Raw genomic sequence first — 16,126 nt, forward strand, 5'->3', positions numbered from 1 at the left:
TGTATGTTGGGGATCACCGTTGTCAATGGCTACCGTCCGTCCTCTCAGTGAAAATGGTTCGGCTACGGGTTACGTAGGGCTAATCATCTGTCGGTTCTCACTTGTGTTGGAATAAGATCCAATGATCCTTTTGCGCACTGTCACTGTGCCCAACAGTCATGAGTTTGAAGCTCGTCACATTCATCCCATCCCAAATCCTACTCGGAATACCACAGACAAGGTTTAGACTTTCTAGATCTCAAAAATGCTGCCAATTGGTTCTAGCTTATACCACGAAGACTCTGGTTTCACGAAATTGAAAGGCTCTGTTGTCAGGAGAGGCAATCATGTGTCGTGAACAAGGAACCCAAGAGATACACACTCAATCTCTCGCAGATAGAACAGAAGTGGTTGTCAGGCACGCGTTCATAAGGGATGATGATGATGAGTGTCACGGATCATCAAATCCATCAGGTTAAAGTACGAGTGAATATCTTAGAATAAGAATAAGTGTGAATTTAATAGAAAAACAATAGTACTTTGCATTGATTTATGAGGAACAGCAGAGCTCCATACCTTAATCTATGAGGTGTAGAAACTCCACCATTGAAAATACAAAAGTGATGAAGGTCCAAGCATGGCCGAATGGCAAGCCCCCAAAACATGATCAAGAAATCGAAAGTGATCCAAAGATAGTCTCAAAAATGATTTCAATATATAAATACAATAGTAAAAAGTCCTATTTATAGTAAACTAGTTACTAGGGTTTACAGAAATAAGTAGATAGTGCAGAAATCCACTTCTAGGGCCCACTTGGTGTGTGCTTGGGCTGAGCATTGAAGCTTTCATGTGCATAGGCTTTCCTTGGCGTTTTACTCTAGCTTTGGTGCCAGTTCTGGCATTTTACGCTAGAAAAAGGTCTCTGACCGGTGTTTAGACGCCAGTTTGGGCCATCAAATCTTGGGCAAAGTATAGACTATTATACATTTCTGGAAAGACCAAGATGTCTACTTTCCAAAGCAATTAAGAGCGCAAAAATTGGGCTTCTGTAGCTCCAGAAAATCTACTTCGAGTGCAGGGAGGTCAGAATCCAACAGCATCTGCAGTCCTTTCTCAGCCTCTAAATCAGATTTTTGCTCAGGTCCCTTAATTTCAGCCAGAAAATACCTGAAATCGTATAAAAATACACAAACTCAAAAGTCCAGAAATATGATTTTTGCATAAAAACTAATAAAAATATACTAAAAAGCAACTAAAACATACTAAAAACTATGTAAAAAACAATGCCAAAAAGTGTATAAATTATCCGCTTATCACAACACCAAACTTAAATTGTTGCTTGTCCCTAAGCGACTAAAAACAATATAAGATAAAAAGAAGAGAATATACAATAAATCCCAAAATATCAATGAAGCTTAGTTCTAATTAGATGAGCGGAACTTGTAGCTTTTTGCTTCTGAACAGTTTTGGCATCTCACTTTATCCTTTAAAATTCAGAATGATTGGCATCTATAGGAACTGAGAATTAAGATAGTGTTATTGATTCTCATAGTTCAGTATGTTGATTCTTGAACACAGCTACTTATGAGTCTTGGCCGTGACCCTAAGCATCTTGTTTTCCAGTATTACCACCGGATACATAAATGCCACAGACACATAACTGGGTGAACCTTTTCAGATTATGACTCCGCTTTGCTAGAGTCCCCAGTTAGAGGTGTCCAGATTTCTTAAGCACACTATTTTTTACTTTGGATCACGACTTTAACCACTCAGTCTCATGCTTTTCACTTAGACCTTCATGACATAAGCACATAGTTAGGTACAACTTGATTTAGCCGCTTAGGCCATGATTTTATTCCTTTGGGCCCTCCTATCCATTAATGCTCAAAGCCTTGGATCATTTTTACCCTTGCCTTTTGGTATTAAGGGCTATTGACTTTTTTCTGCTTGCTTTTTCTTTTTCTTTTTTTTCTTTTAATTTTTGCCACTTTTTTTTCACAAGCTTTGTTATTCACTGCTTTTTCTTGCTTCAAGAATCAATTTTATGATTTTTCAGATCATCAATAACATTTTCCTTTTTTTCATCATTCTTTCAAGAGCCAACAAATTTAACATTCATAAACTTCACTATCAAAAATATGCACTGTTCAAGCATTCATTCAAAAAACAAAAAGTTTTGCCACCACATCAAAATAATTAAACTAATTTCAAGATAAAATTTGAAATTCATGTACTTCTTATTCTTTTGTAATTTGGAACATTTTTCATTTAAGAAAGGTGAAGGATTCATGGAATTATTCATAGCTTTAAGACATAGAAACTAGACACTAATGATCATGTAATGAAGCTAAAACATAGTCAAATATAAAGCATAAAAATCGAAAAAACAGAAAAATAAGAACAAGGAAATTAAAGAACGGGTACACCTTAGTGATGGCGGCTAGTTCTTCCTCTTGAAGATCTTTGATAAACCCCATTTTTAGGGTTTATCTTGTGTTGAATTTAGAGCATTTTGATAACCTTTCCTCACATTTATTTAATGAATTAGCATAGTTTTGTGATTGTCTCCTTATTTGTGCTTAGGTGTAAAAACATGCTTTTTAGGCCTTTAACTTGATGATTTTAATCTCTCTTTGATTCCACTAGATGCCTTGATGTGTTTGTTAGTGATCTCAGATTGAAAAGGCTAGGAATGGATCAAAGGAGTAAAGAGGAAAGCATGCAAAGTAGGGAAATCATGAAAAGCCAAAGAATTGGAAAACGCCATGGCCGCGCGTGCACTGTGCGTGTCCGCGCCGAAGGCCGCATATGATTTTTAAATAGAAAACGTGCCCAGTAATTTTTGGGAAGCTGTGGGCCCAATTGCAACCAATTTTGGTGCCAAAGTGCTTAAAAGGATCAAGGATTGAAGGGGAAGGCATCATCATTCTACCATTCTAGCATCTTTAGTTCATTCATACACATTAGGATTAGTTTTAGAGAGAGAAGCTCTCACTTCTCTCTAGAATTAGAATTAGGATTAGGTTTAGGTTAATCTCTCCTCTTAGATCTAGGTTTAATTCATGATTTGATTTACTATTCCTTTATCAATTCTTACTCCTCTACTCTCCCTCTCTCTAGTTTTGTACTTTAATCCTTGCAATTCTTTACTTTGTTGTGGATCTACCTTTGTTTCTCTTATTTTCTTTTAATGCAATTTGAGGTAATTCATGATCATTGTGATTTCCTTGATTGTTGTTGTCAATTCTTTGCATTCAATTCTTTGCATTTGACTGTTGCTAGAATTCATTCTTGTTGTGATTTACTATGCTTTTCTTTTATACCTTCCAAATGTTTGATGAAATGCTTGGAAGGATGTTAGAGTAGAGTTTTATGTTCTTGGCTTGGGAAGGTAACTTAGGAACTCTTGAGTTACTAATATCCAAGTGATTGATAGTTGATAGCCATTAACTCTAGCCTTCATTAATTCTATTAGTGGAAAGCCAGGATTTATGGACTTGGATTGATATAACTCACTTGACCATCCTTGCTACTTGTTAGAGGACAACTAAGTGGGATTAATCCTTGCAACTATCATAATTATGGTTAGTGATAAGGATAGAGACCATTGACAACCAACCTTTGCCAGTACCATTTTGTTATTAGAATTTCATTACCATTTACTTTTCATGTTTCTCATTCAAAACCCCAAAATATACAAGTCTATAACCAATAACAAGAACACTACCCTGCAAGTCCTTTAAGAGACGACCTAAGGTTTAAATACTTTGGTTTATAGATTTTAGGGGTTTGTTACTTGTGACAAACAAATGTTTGTATAAAAGGATTATTGTTGGTTTAGAGACTATACTTTATAACGAGATTTCATTAGTGAAATTCTAAACCGTCAAAAATCAATTCATCAAAATGGCGCCGTTGCCGGGGACTTGCAATGGTGTTATGTTATTGGTTATTGTACATATGTGAATATTGTGAATAGGTTGCTTTTGTTTGATTGCTAGTTTTGTTAGTTTTATTTTGTTTCTCCATAATGAATTCTCATTTTGGCTATGAGTTTGGTTCTAATTGTGTTGTAGAAAATATGAACTTCAATGATAACTCGCACCAAGGATGGAACACTCCAAGATGGGAGGAGCCTCAAGGAACTGATCACTCCCATTGGCAACAACCCCCGGATACTCATAGGTATAATTCCCATCTTAATGCATGCCAATTCAATGGCTATGGTAACTCCTTTTGTGACAATCAACCACCACCATATGCCTATGACTCTTATCCTCAACATGATGCTCAACCATACTCACAAGCCTTTCATTACCAAGCACATCCCTATGATCCACATCCATCATATGACCAATCACCCATACCACATCCTTGTGATCATTATGAGCAAGAACCTTTAGAACCACCACAACCCTATCATGATTATTATGAAGAACCACCTCAATGCACACCATCTCCAAAATTTTACCAAGCGGAACCACCTTCCTACCATGAACCCTCTCTCCAAAATAATGAACCTTCCTATTCACCCCAAACACCAATAGACGATTCTCTCACTTTGTTACTTCAAGGACAAGAGGCCATGAAGCATGATACACTTAAGTGTGTGACCAACTTAACCAAGGTGGTGCACACTTTAGCCCACCAATGTTTGAATACTTAAGTTGTTCCCGTAGCCACATGTGAAAAGGCAAAGGAAGAGCAAAGCATGAAGAAGATATCAGAGAATCCGGGGAAAAAAGAAGAATCGGTAGTAGTAGTGGAGAAATTGGAAAAGCCTATGGTTAGTGAAACAAAGAAGGAAGTGGTCAAAGATTTAGGAGATGCAAAACTACCATATGAATCTCAACAACCTCCAGAGCATCTCAAGATTGAAGAGTTTGAGAAGGTTGATCAAGAGATAGATTCAATCATGATTGAATTTTTATCCACAATTGAATCCTTCCCCAGTGGACATGGAGTTAAAATCATAGAAGAATGTGCACAACCTCCCATAGTCTTGGTGAACAATGAAGAAAACGAGTCGAAAGCAAGCTACCAAGAGGAACAAGTTGGCATGGTGTATATTGAAATTGAAGAATATGAAGAGGTTGATCAAGAAATGGATTTATTCATCAATGAATTCCTATCCAAAATTGAATCACCTCCCATTGGGCAAGAAATCAAAGTTCTTGAAGACAACACCAAGCCAAGTAATAAAGGGAAAAAGGTTGAAATTGAAGGAGCTTGCGAAGAGGTGGAGATAGTCAAAGAAGAGCATATAGAAGTCGACCTTGCATTGTCTAAGTGTGGGAAGGCTCTCCTTCCCAAGTCACCATCCTACACAACATTCAATTGGGTAAAATTCTTATCTTCAAGCTTTACTTTCTCACTTGAATATGGTTTAATTGAAACGGATGGACAACTTAGAGCTCTTTGTAGAACCAAGGGTAAGAAGGAATTGTGTAGTGGTTGGAAATTTGGTATTAGGCTTATTAAGGTCAAAGCTTCAAGGTATAGGAACCATGATTGGAAGAATGCCACTTTATATGGGTCTAGAAGGAAAGCATGGAGTGCTAAAGAGAATTGTCAACCGCCTGGAAAGAAAAATCATGAAATTCAACTTACAGATAGGTGTGAAGATAAGATATGGGATCCCGGTTCGCTATGTGAAGACCAACTATGGGGACTCATATCTTGGGTAGAATTTTATCCTAGATTGGTGAAGATAGTTGGAAATTCTGTCAACCAATTAAGAAGCAAAGATCCTTGGAGATTCAAGGATGAGTACAAGCATAAGCCACCATGACAATGAGACTCTCAAATGTCCAACTTAAGGACCTAAAATAAAAGTGCTAGGTGGGAGACACCCCACCATGGTATACTCTTTCCACTCTCTTGTAGTTTGATTGATAAGTGATTTGAGTTACCATTGTAGGTAGCTTTCCATTTCATTTTAGTTGCTTTAATAAATTGATTGTTAACATTTTGACATGTATGTTGTGCTTGTTAGTAGTTGAATAAATTTTAAACCAATATGAATTTTTCTGAATTGTATACTTTTTGATGGGTTAGGAGCTGTAGGTGTTGATAGGGAGCTTTTGAGCATTTTAAGCTATCTAAAAAAAAGGGAGATGGCACGTCCGCACGCGCCAATAAGCGGATGCAGCCCATACATTTTCCAGAGAGTTGGGCCTCTCTTGTGCGAACATTGAGCTTTTAGCCCAACTCGTCCCATGCGGACACGCACAGCATGCGTGCGCATCCATGCACCCTTACGCGATAGCACACGAACGCGCACATCGCGCGTGCGCACTGATGGACCAAATGGCCAGGAACGCGGACGCGCACTTGCCGCGCACGCGCCTCTAGGCTACTGGCACTGATGAGCGGATAATTTATACGCTTTTTGGCATTGTTTTTAGTATGTTTTTGGTATGATCTAGTTAGTTTTTAGTATATTTTTATTAGTTTTTAGTTAAAATTCACTTTTCTGGACTTTACTATGAGTTTGTGTGTTTTTCTGTGATTTCAGGTATTTTCTGGCTGAAATTGAGGGACCTGAGCAAAAATCTGATTCAGAGACTAAAAAGGACTGCAGATGCTGTTGGATTCTGACCTCCCTGCACTCGAAGTGGATTTTCTGGAGCTACAAAAGCCCAATTGGTACGCTCTTAACTGCGTTGGAAAGTAGACATCCTGGGCTTTCCAGCCATATATGATAGTCCATACTTTGCCCAAGATTTGATGGCCCAAACCGGCGTTCAAAGTCACCCTCAGAATTCCCAGCGTTAAACGTCGGAACTGGCACAAGGATGGGAGTTAAACGCCCAAACTGGCACCAAAGCTGGCGTTTAACTCCAAGAAAAGTCTCTACACGAAAATGCTTCAATGCTCAGCCCAAGCACACACCAAGTGGGCCCGGAAGTGGATTTTTATGTCATTTACTCATCTCTGTAAACCCTAGGCTACTAGTTCTCTATATATAGGACCTTTTACTATTGTATTTTCATCATCTGATCTTTGGAATCCTTTGATCTTTAGATCTTTTGATCATTGGAAGGATGGCCATTCGGCCATGCCTAGACCTTGTTCTTATGTATTTTCAACGGTGGAGTTTCTACACAACATAGATTAAGGTGTGGAGCTCTGCTGTACCTCGAGTATTAATGCAATTACTATTGTTCTTCTATTCAATTCCGCTTGTTCTTGTTCTAAGATATCACTTGTTCTTCAACTTGATGAATGTGATGATCCGTGACACTCATCATCATTCTCACCTATGAACGTGTGCCTGACAACCACCTCCGTTCTACCTTAGATTGGGTGGATATCTCTTGGATTCTTTAACCGGAATCTTCGTGGTATAAGCTAGAACTGATGGCGGCATTCAAGAGAATCCGGAAGGTCTAAACCTTGTCTGTGGTATTCTGAGTAGGATTCAATGATTGAATGACTGTGACGAGCTTCAAACTCCTGAGGGCGGGGCGTTAGTGACAGACGCAAAAGAATCACTGGATTCTATTCCGGCCTGATTGAGAACCGACAGATGGATAGCCGTGCCGTGACAGGGTACGTTGAACATTTCCACTGAGAGGATGGGAGGTAGCCACTGACAACGGTGAAACCCTTGCATACAGCTTGCCATGGAAAGGAGTAAGAAGGATTGGATGAAGACAGTAGGAAAGCAGAGAGACGGAAGGGACCAAGCATCTTCATACGCTTATCTGAAATTCCCACCAATGAATTGCATAAGTATCTCTATCTTTATCTTTATGTTTTATTCGTATATCACCCATATCCATTTGAGTTTGCCTGACTAAGATTTACAAGGTGACCATAACTTGCTTCATACCAACAATCTCTGTGGGATCGACCCTTACTCGCGTAAGGTTTATTACTTGGACGACCCAGTACACTTGCTGGTTAGTTGTGCGGAGTTGTGTTTATGCCATGGTATTGAACACCAAGTTTTTGGGTTCATCACCTGGGATTATTTGAGTTGTGAAAAGTATTGATCACAATTTCGCCCACCAAGTTTTTGGCGCCGTTGCCGGGGATTGTTCGAGTATGGACAACTGACGGTTCATCTTGTTGCTTAGATTAGGTATTTTTTTCTTCAGAGTTCTTAAGAATGAATTCTAGTGTTTCAAAGTGATGTTCTTATCATCACCAAAGCTGATTGATTCTCATCAATTTAGCTCTTGAATGCAATGTCCTGCTGAAGCTTGGCTGGCCATGTCTAATTCCTTTAGACTGAAGCTTTAGACTAACATTGCATGATTCCTGGAATTCTCATTAAGAATTTTGATACCTTTATTTTCTTTTCCACTTAATTTTCGAAAAAGCACAAAAAAAAAATTTACAAAATCATAAAAACCAAAAATATTTTATGTTTCTTGTTTGAGTCTAGAGTCTCATTTTAAGTTTGGTGTCAATTGCATGTTTCTGTTCTTCTTACATCCATTCATGTGTCTTAAGTGATCTTCAAGTTGTTCTTGATGATTTCTTACTCTGATCTTTGAATTCTCTTGACTTGAGTGTTTATGTGTCTGTTATGCATTCTCATTTTATTAGTGTCAGTAGTATACAAACTGCTAAGTTTGGTGTCTTGCATGCATTGTTATTTGATTTTAGTTGCATTTTGATTATTCCTCACTATTAAAAAAATCCAAAAATATTTTTAATTTGTGTCTTTTCAAGTCAATAATACAGAGAATTGAAGACTCAGAACATACTGCAGAGGAATTACACAGAAAACGCTGGGCGTTCAAAATGCCCAGTGAAGAAGATAGACTGGCGTTTAAACGCCAGCCAGGGTGCCTGGCTGGGCGTTTAACGCCCAAAAGGGTAGTAGTTTGGGCGTTAAACGCCAGAATGTGCACCATTCTGGGCGTTTAACGCCAGGATGGCACAAGAGGGAAGATTCTGTTTTCAATTCAAATTTTTTTTCAAGTTTTCAATATTTTTCAAAATTAAATCTTTTTCAAATCATATCTTTTCAATCAAATCTTTTTCAAAATCAATTTCTTTCTATTTTAAAAAATACTTGCTATCAATAATGATTTGATTCAACATTTCAAGTATGTTGCCTTTTCTGTTGAGAAAGGTTTAATGTTTGAATCATATCTTTTCTTGATAGCCAAGTCATTAATTTTTAAAATCAAATCTTTTTAAAATGTTTTTCAAATCATATCTTCTCAATCACATTTTTTTTAACCAATCATATTTTTTAATCATATCTTTTTCAAAATAGTTTTCAATCAAATCTTTTTGATTTCTAATTTCAAAATCTTTTTCAAAAAATCACTTGATTTCTTTTTCACTCTTATTTTCGAAAATCAATTAAAGTTTTTCAAAATGTTTTCAAAATCTTTTACTTAATTTTCGAAAAATTCTTCCCCTCTTCTCACATCCTTCTATTTATGGACTAACACTATTCCTCAATGCACAATTCGAACTCCATCTCTCTTGATAAGTTCGAATTCTTCTACTTTTGCCTTCTATTTTTCATTTCCTCTGACACCTCAAGGAATCTCTATACTGTGACATAGAGGATTCCATATTTCCTTGTTTTCTTCTCTTTTATATGAGTAGGAGCAAAGACAAAAGCATTCTTGTTGAGGCTGATCCTGAACCTGAAAGGACCTTGAAGCGAAAGCTAAGAGAAGCTAAGGCACAATTCTCTGTAGAGGACCTAACAGAAATCTTCAAAGAAGAAGAACCCATGGCAGCCGAAAATAATAACAATGCCAACAATGCAAGGAAGGTGCTGGGTGACTTTACTGCACCTACTCCCGACTTCTATGGGAGAAGCATCTCTATCCCTACCATTGGAGCAAACAACTTTGAGCTTAAGCCTCAATTAGTTTCTCTAATGCAACAGAATTGCAAGTTCCATGGACTTCCATTGGAAGATCCTCATCAGTTTTTAGTTGAATTCTTGCAAATTTGTGACACTGTCAAGACTAATGGGGTTGACCCTGAGGTCTACAGACTTATGCTATTCCCTTTTGCTGTACGAGACAGAGCTAGAATATGGTTGGACTCACAACCTAAAGAAAGCCTGAACTCTTGGGAAAAGCTAGTCAATGCCTTCTTGGAAAGTTCTTTCCACCTCAAAAATTGAGTAAGCTTAGAGTGGAAGTCCAAACCTTCAGACAGAAGGAAGGAGAATCCCTCTATGAAGCTTGGGAAAGATACAAACAATTAATCAGAAAGTGTCCCTCTGATATGCTTTCTGAATGGAGCATCATAGGTATTTTCTATGATGGTCTCTCTGAACTGTCCAAGATGTCTTTGGATAGCTCTGCTGGAGGATCTCTTCATCTGAAGAAGACGCCTACAGAAGCTCAAGAACTAATTGAAATGGTTGCAAATAACCAATTCATGTACACTTCTAAAAGGAATCCTGTGAACAATGGGACCAATCAGAAGAAAGGAGTTCTTGAGATTGACACCCTGAATGCCATATTGGCTCAGAACAAAATATTGACTCAACAAGTCAATATGATTTCTCAAAGTCTGTCTGGACTGCAAAATGCACCAAGTAGTACTAAGGAAGCTTCATCTGAAGAAGAAGCTTATGATCCTGAGAACCCTTCAATGGAAGAGTGAATTACATGGGAGAACCCTATGGAAACACCTATAATCCTTCATGGAGAAATCATCCAAATCTCCCATGGAAGGATCAATAGAGACCTCAACAAGGTTTCAACAACAATAATGGTGGAAGAAACAGGTTTAGCAATGGCAAGCCTTTTCCATCATCTTCTCAGCAACAGACAGAGAGTTCTAAGCAGAACACCTCTGACTTAGCAACCATGGTCTCTGATCTGATCAAAACCACTCAAAGTTTCATGACTAAAACAAGGTCCTCCATTAGAAATTTGGAGGCACAAGTGGGTCAGCTAAGCAAGAAAATTACTGAACTCCCTCCTAGTACTCTTCCAAGCAATACAGAAGAAAATCCAAAAGGAGAGTGCAAGGCCATCAATATGGCCGAATTTGGAGAGGGGAAAGAGGCAGTGAACGCCACTGAGGAAGACCTCAATGGACGTGCACTGGCCTCCAATGAGTTCCCCAATGAGGAACCATGGGAATTTGAGGCTCAAAATGAGACCATAGATATTCCATTGAACTTACTTCTGCCATTCATGAGCTCTGATGAGTATTCTTCCTCTGAAGAGGATGAGTATGTCACTGAAGAGCAAGTTGCTAAATACCTTGGAGCAATCATGAAGCTAAATGACAAGTTATTTGGTAATGAGACTTGGGAGGATGAACCCCCCTTGCTCACTAAAGAACTGGATGACTTGTCTAGGCAGAAATTACCTCAAAAGAGACAAGATCCTGGGAAGTTTTCAATACCTTGTACCATAGGCACCATGACCTTCAAGAAGGCCTTGTGTGACTTAGGGTCAAGTGTAAACCTCATGCCTCTCTCTGTAATGGAGAAGCTAGGGATCTTTGAGGTGCAAGCTACAAAAATCTCACTAGAGATGGCAGACAACTCAAGAAAACAAGCTTATGGACTTGTAGAGGATGTTCTGGTAAAAGTTGAAGACCATTACATCCCTGCTGATTTCATAGTCCTAGAGACTGGGAAGTGCATGGATGAATCCATCATCCTTGGCAGACCCTTCCTAGCCACAGCAAAGGCTGTGATTGATGTTGATAGAGGAGAATTGATCATTCAAGTGAATGAAGAATCCTTTGTGTTTGAGGCTCAAGGATATCCCTCTGTCATCATGGAGAGGAAGCATGAAGAGCTTCTCTCAAAACAGAGTCAAACAGAGCCCCCACAGCCAAACTCTAAGTTTGGTGTTGGGAGGCCACAACCAACTTCTAAGTTTGGTGTTGAACCCCCACATTCAAACTCTAAGTTTGGTGTTGGGAGGTTCCAACATTGCTCTGAGCATCTGTGAGGCTCCATGAGAGCCCTCTGTCAAGCTACTGACATTAAAGAAGCGCTTGTTGGGAGGCAACCCAATGTTATATTTTATCTATTCTCTTTTGTTATTTTATGTTTTCTATAGGTTGATGATCATGAGAAGTCACAAAATCAATTGAAAAAGTAAAAACAGAAAGAAAAACAGCACACCCTGGAGGAAGAACCTGCTGGCGTTTAAACGCCAGTAAGGCTAGCAGATGGGCGTTTAACGCCCAGTCTGGCACCATTCTGGGCGTTTAACGCCAGAAAGGGGCACCAGACTGGCGTTAAACGCCAGTAAAGGGCAAGAACTTGGCGTTAAACGCCAGAAATGGGCACCAGCCCGGCGTTTAACGCCAGAATTGGCACAAAGGGCATTTTTGCTCGCCACTTGGTGCAGGGATGACTTTTCCTTGACACCTCAGGATCTGTGGACCCCACAGGATCCCCACCTACCCCACCACTCTCTCTCTTCTTCACCCATTCACCAATCACCTCAACACCTCTTCCCCAAAAACCCTTCACCTATCAAATCCCATCTTTCTCTTCACCACTCACATCCATCCTTCATAAAATCCCACCTACCTCACCATTCAAATTCAAACCACTTTCCCACCCAAACCCACCCATATATGACCGAACCATAACCCCCCCACTCCTATATAAACCCTTCTTCACTCCTTCATTTTCACACAACCTACACACTACTTCTTCCCCCCTTTGGCCGAACCACAGCCCCCTCCTTCCCCTTCATTTCTTCTTCTTCTACTCTCTTCTTTCTTCTTTTGCTCGAGGACGAGCAAACCTTTTAAGTTTGGTGTGGTAAAATCATTGCTTTTTGTTTTTCCATAACCATTTATGGCATCCAAGGCCGGAGAAACCTCTAGAAAGAGGAAAGGGAAGGCAAAAGCTTTCACCTCCGAGTCATGGGAGATGGAGAGATTCATCTCAAGGGTGCATCAAGACCACTTCTATGAAGTTGTGGCCTTGAAGAAGGTGATCCCCGAGGTCCCTTTCAAACTCAAAAAGAGTGAATATCCGGAGATCCGACATGAGATCCGAGGAAGAGGTTGGGAAGTTTTTACCAACCCCATTCAACAAGTCAGAATCTTAATGGTTCAAGAGTTCTATGCCAATGCATGGATCACCAAGAACCATGATCAAAGTGTGAACCCGGATCCAAAGAATTGGCTTACTATGGTTCGGGGGAAATACTTGGATTTTAGTCCGGAAAATGTAAGGTTGGCATTCAACTTGCCCATGATGCAAGGAGATGAACATCCTTACACTAGAAGGGTCAACTTTGATCAAAGGTTGGACCAAGTCCTCATAGACATCTGTGAAGAGGGCGCCCAATGGAAGAGAGATTCAAGAGGGAAGCCGGTTCAATTGAGAAGGCATGACCTCAAGCCTGTGGCTAGAGGATGGTTGGAGTTTATTCAACGCTCAATCATTCCCACTAGCAACCGGTCCGAGGTTACTATAGACCGGGCTATCATGATTCATAGCATCATGATTGGAGAAGAAATAGAAGTTCATGAGGTTATATCCCAAGAACTTTATAAGGTGGCAGACAAGTCCTCTACCTTGGCAAGGTTAGCCTTTCCTCATCTCATTTGTCACCTCTGCTATTCAGTTGGAGTTGACATAGAGGGAGACATCCCCATTGATGAGGACAAGCCCATTACTAAGAAGAGGATGGAGCACACAAGAGACCCCTCTCATCATCAAATCCCTGAGATGCCTCAAGGGATGCACTTTCCTCCACAAAACTATTGGGAGCAACTAAACACCTCCCTAGGAGAATTGAGTTCCAACATGGGACAACTAAGGGTGGAGCACCAAGAACATTCAATCATCCTCCATGAAATTAGAGAAGATCAAAGAATCATGAGAGAGGAGCAACAAAGACAAGGAAGAGACATTGAGGAGCTCAAGCACTCCATAGGATCTTCAAGAGAAAGAACAAGCCGCCATCACTAAGGTGGACCCGTTCTTTAATCTCCTTGTTCTTTATTTTCCTGCTTTTCGAATTTTAGTGCTTATGTTTATCTATGTTTGTGTCTTGTGATCATTAGTGTCTTAGTGTCTATGCCTTAAAGTTATGAATGTCCTATGAATCCATCACCTCTCTTAAATGAAAAATGTTCTTAATTGAAAAAGAGAAGAATTGCATGAATTTTGAATTTTATAACAGTTTAATTATTTTGATGTGGTGGCAATACTTTTGTTTTCTGAATGTATGCTTAAACAGTGCATATGTCTTTTGAATTTGTGGTTCATGAATGTTGGCTCTTGAAAGAATGATGAAAAAGGAGACATGTTACTGAGGATCTGAAAAATCATAAAAATGATTCTTGAAGCAAGAAAAAGCAGTGAATACAAAAAAAAAGGGAGAAAAGAAAACGAAAAAAAAGAAAAAGAAAGAGAAAAAGAAAGAAAAAGAAAGAAATAAAGTTGTGATCCAAGGCAAAAAGAGTGTGCTTAAGAACCCTGGACACCTCTAATTGGGGACTCTAGCAAAGCTGAGTCACAATCTGAAAAGGTTCACCTAATTATGTGTCTGTGGCATGTATGTATCCGGTGGTAATACTGGAAGACAGAGTGCTTTGGGCCACGGCCAAGACTCAATAAGTAGCTGTGTTCAAGAATCATCATACTTAACTAGGAGAATCAATGACACTATCTGGATTCTGAGTTCCTAAAGAAGCCAATCATTCTGAATTTCAAAGGATAGAGTGAGATGCCAAAACTATTCAGAGGCAAAAAGCTAAAAGCCCCGCTCATCTAATTAATATTGATCTTCATAGATATTTTTGGAATTCATTGCATATTCTCTTCTTTTTATCTTATTTGATCTTCAGTTGCTTGAGGACAAGCAACAATTTAAGTTTGGTGTTGTGATGAGCGGATAATTTATACGCTTTTTGGCATTGTTTTTAGTATGTTTTTGGTATGATCTAGTTAGTTTTTAGTATATTTTTATTAGTTTTTAGTTAAAATTCACTTTTCTGGACTTTACTATGAGTTTGTGTGTTTTTCTGTGATTTCAGGTATTTTCTGGCTGAAATTGAGGGACCTGAGCAAAAATCTGATTCAGAGACTAAAAAGGACTGCATATGCTGTTGGATTCTGACCTCCCTGCACTCGAAGTGGATTTTCTGGAGCTACAAAAGCTCCATTGGCGCGCTCTCAACGTCGTTGGAAAGTAGACATCCTGGGCTTTCTAGCAATATATGATAGTTCATACTTTGCCCAAGATTTGATGGCCCAAACCGGCGTTCAAAGTCACCCTCAGAATTCCCAGCGTTAAACGCCGGAACTGGCACAAGGATGGGAGTTAAACGCCCAAACTGGCACCAAAGCTGGCGTTTAACTCCAAGAAAAGTCTCTACACGAAAATGCTTCAATGCTCAGCCCAAGCACACACCAAGTGGGCCCGGAAGTGGATTTTTATGTCATTTACTCATCTCTGTAAACCCTAGGCTACTAGTTCTCTATATATAGGACCTTTTACTATTGTATTTTCATCATCTGATCTTTGGAATCTTTTGATCTTTAGATCTTTTGATCATTGGAAGGATGGCCATTCGGCCATGCCTAGACCTTGTTCTTATGTATTTTCAACGGTGGAGTTTCTACACACCATAGATTAAGGTGTGGAGCTCTGCTGTACCTCGAGTATTAATGCAATTACTATTGTTCTTCTATTCAATTCCGCTTGTTCTTGTTCTAAGATATCACTTGTTCTTCAACTTGATAAATGTGATGATCCGTGACACTCATCATCATTCTCACCTATGAACGTGTGCCTGACAACCACCTCCGTTCTACCTTAGATTGGGTGGATATCTCTTGGATTCTTTAACCGGAATCTTCGTGGTATAAGCTAGAACTGATGGCGGCATTCAAGAGAATCCGGAAGGTCTAAACCTTGTCTGTGGTATTCTGAGTAGGATTCAATGATTGAATGACTGTGACGAGCTTCAAACTCCTGAGGGCGGGGCGTTAGTGACAGACGCAAAAGAATCACTGGATTCTATTCCGGCCTGATTGAGAACCGACAGATGGATAGCCGTGCCGTGACAGGGTGCGTTGAACATTTCCACTGAGAGGATGGGAGGTAGCCACTGACAACGGTGAAACCCTTGCATACAGCTTGCCATGGAAAGGAGTAAGAAGGATTGGATGAAGACAGTAGGAAAGCAGAGAGACGGAAGGGACCAAGCATCT

At 39.4% G+C, this 16,126-nt stretch overlaps 1 non-coding gene across 1 annotated transcript; it reads right to left on the reverse strand.

Moving 5' to 3' along the window:
- Nucleotides 1-10,092: 10,092 nt before the first annotated feature.
- Nucleotides 10,093-10,200, reverse strand: LOC112804275 (small nucleolar RNA R71). Its single transcript, XR_003202890.1, has one exon. It is a non-coding gene; the product is annotated as a small nucleolar RNA R71 (small nucleolar RNA).
- Nucleotides 10,201-16,126: the final 5,926 nt, after the last annotated feature.

The sequence above is a fragment of the Arachis hypogaea genome, chromosome 5, assembly GCF_003086295.3.
Source record: "Arachis hypogaea cultivar Tifrunner chromosome 5, arahy.Tifrunner.gnm2.J5K5, whole genome shotgun sequence".
Classification (NCBI taxonomy): Eukaryota; Viridiplantae; Streptophyta; class Magnoliopsida; order Fabales; family Fabaceae; genus Arachis; species Arachis hypogaea.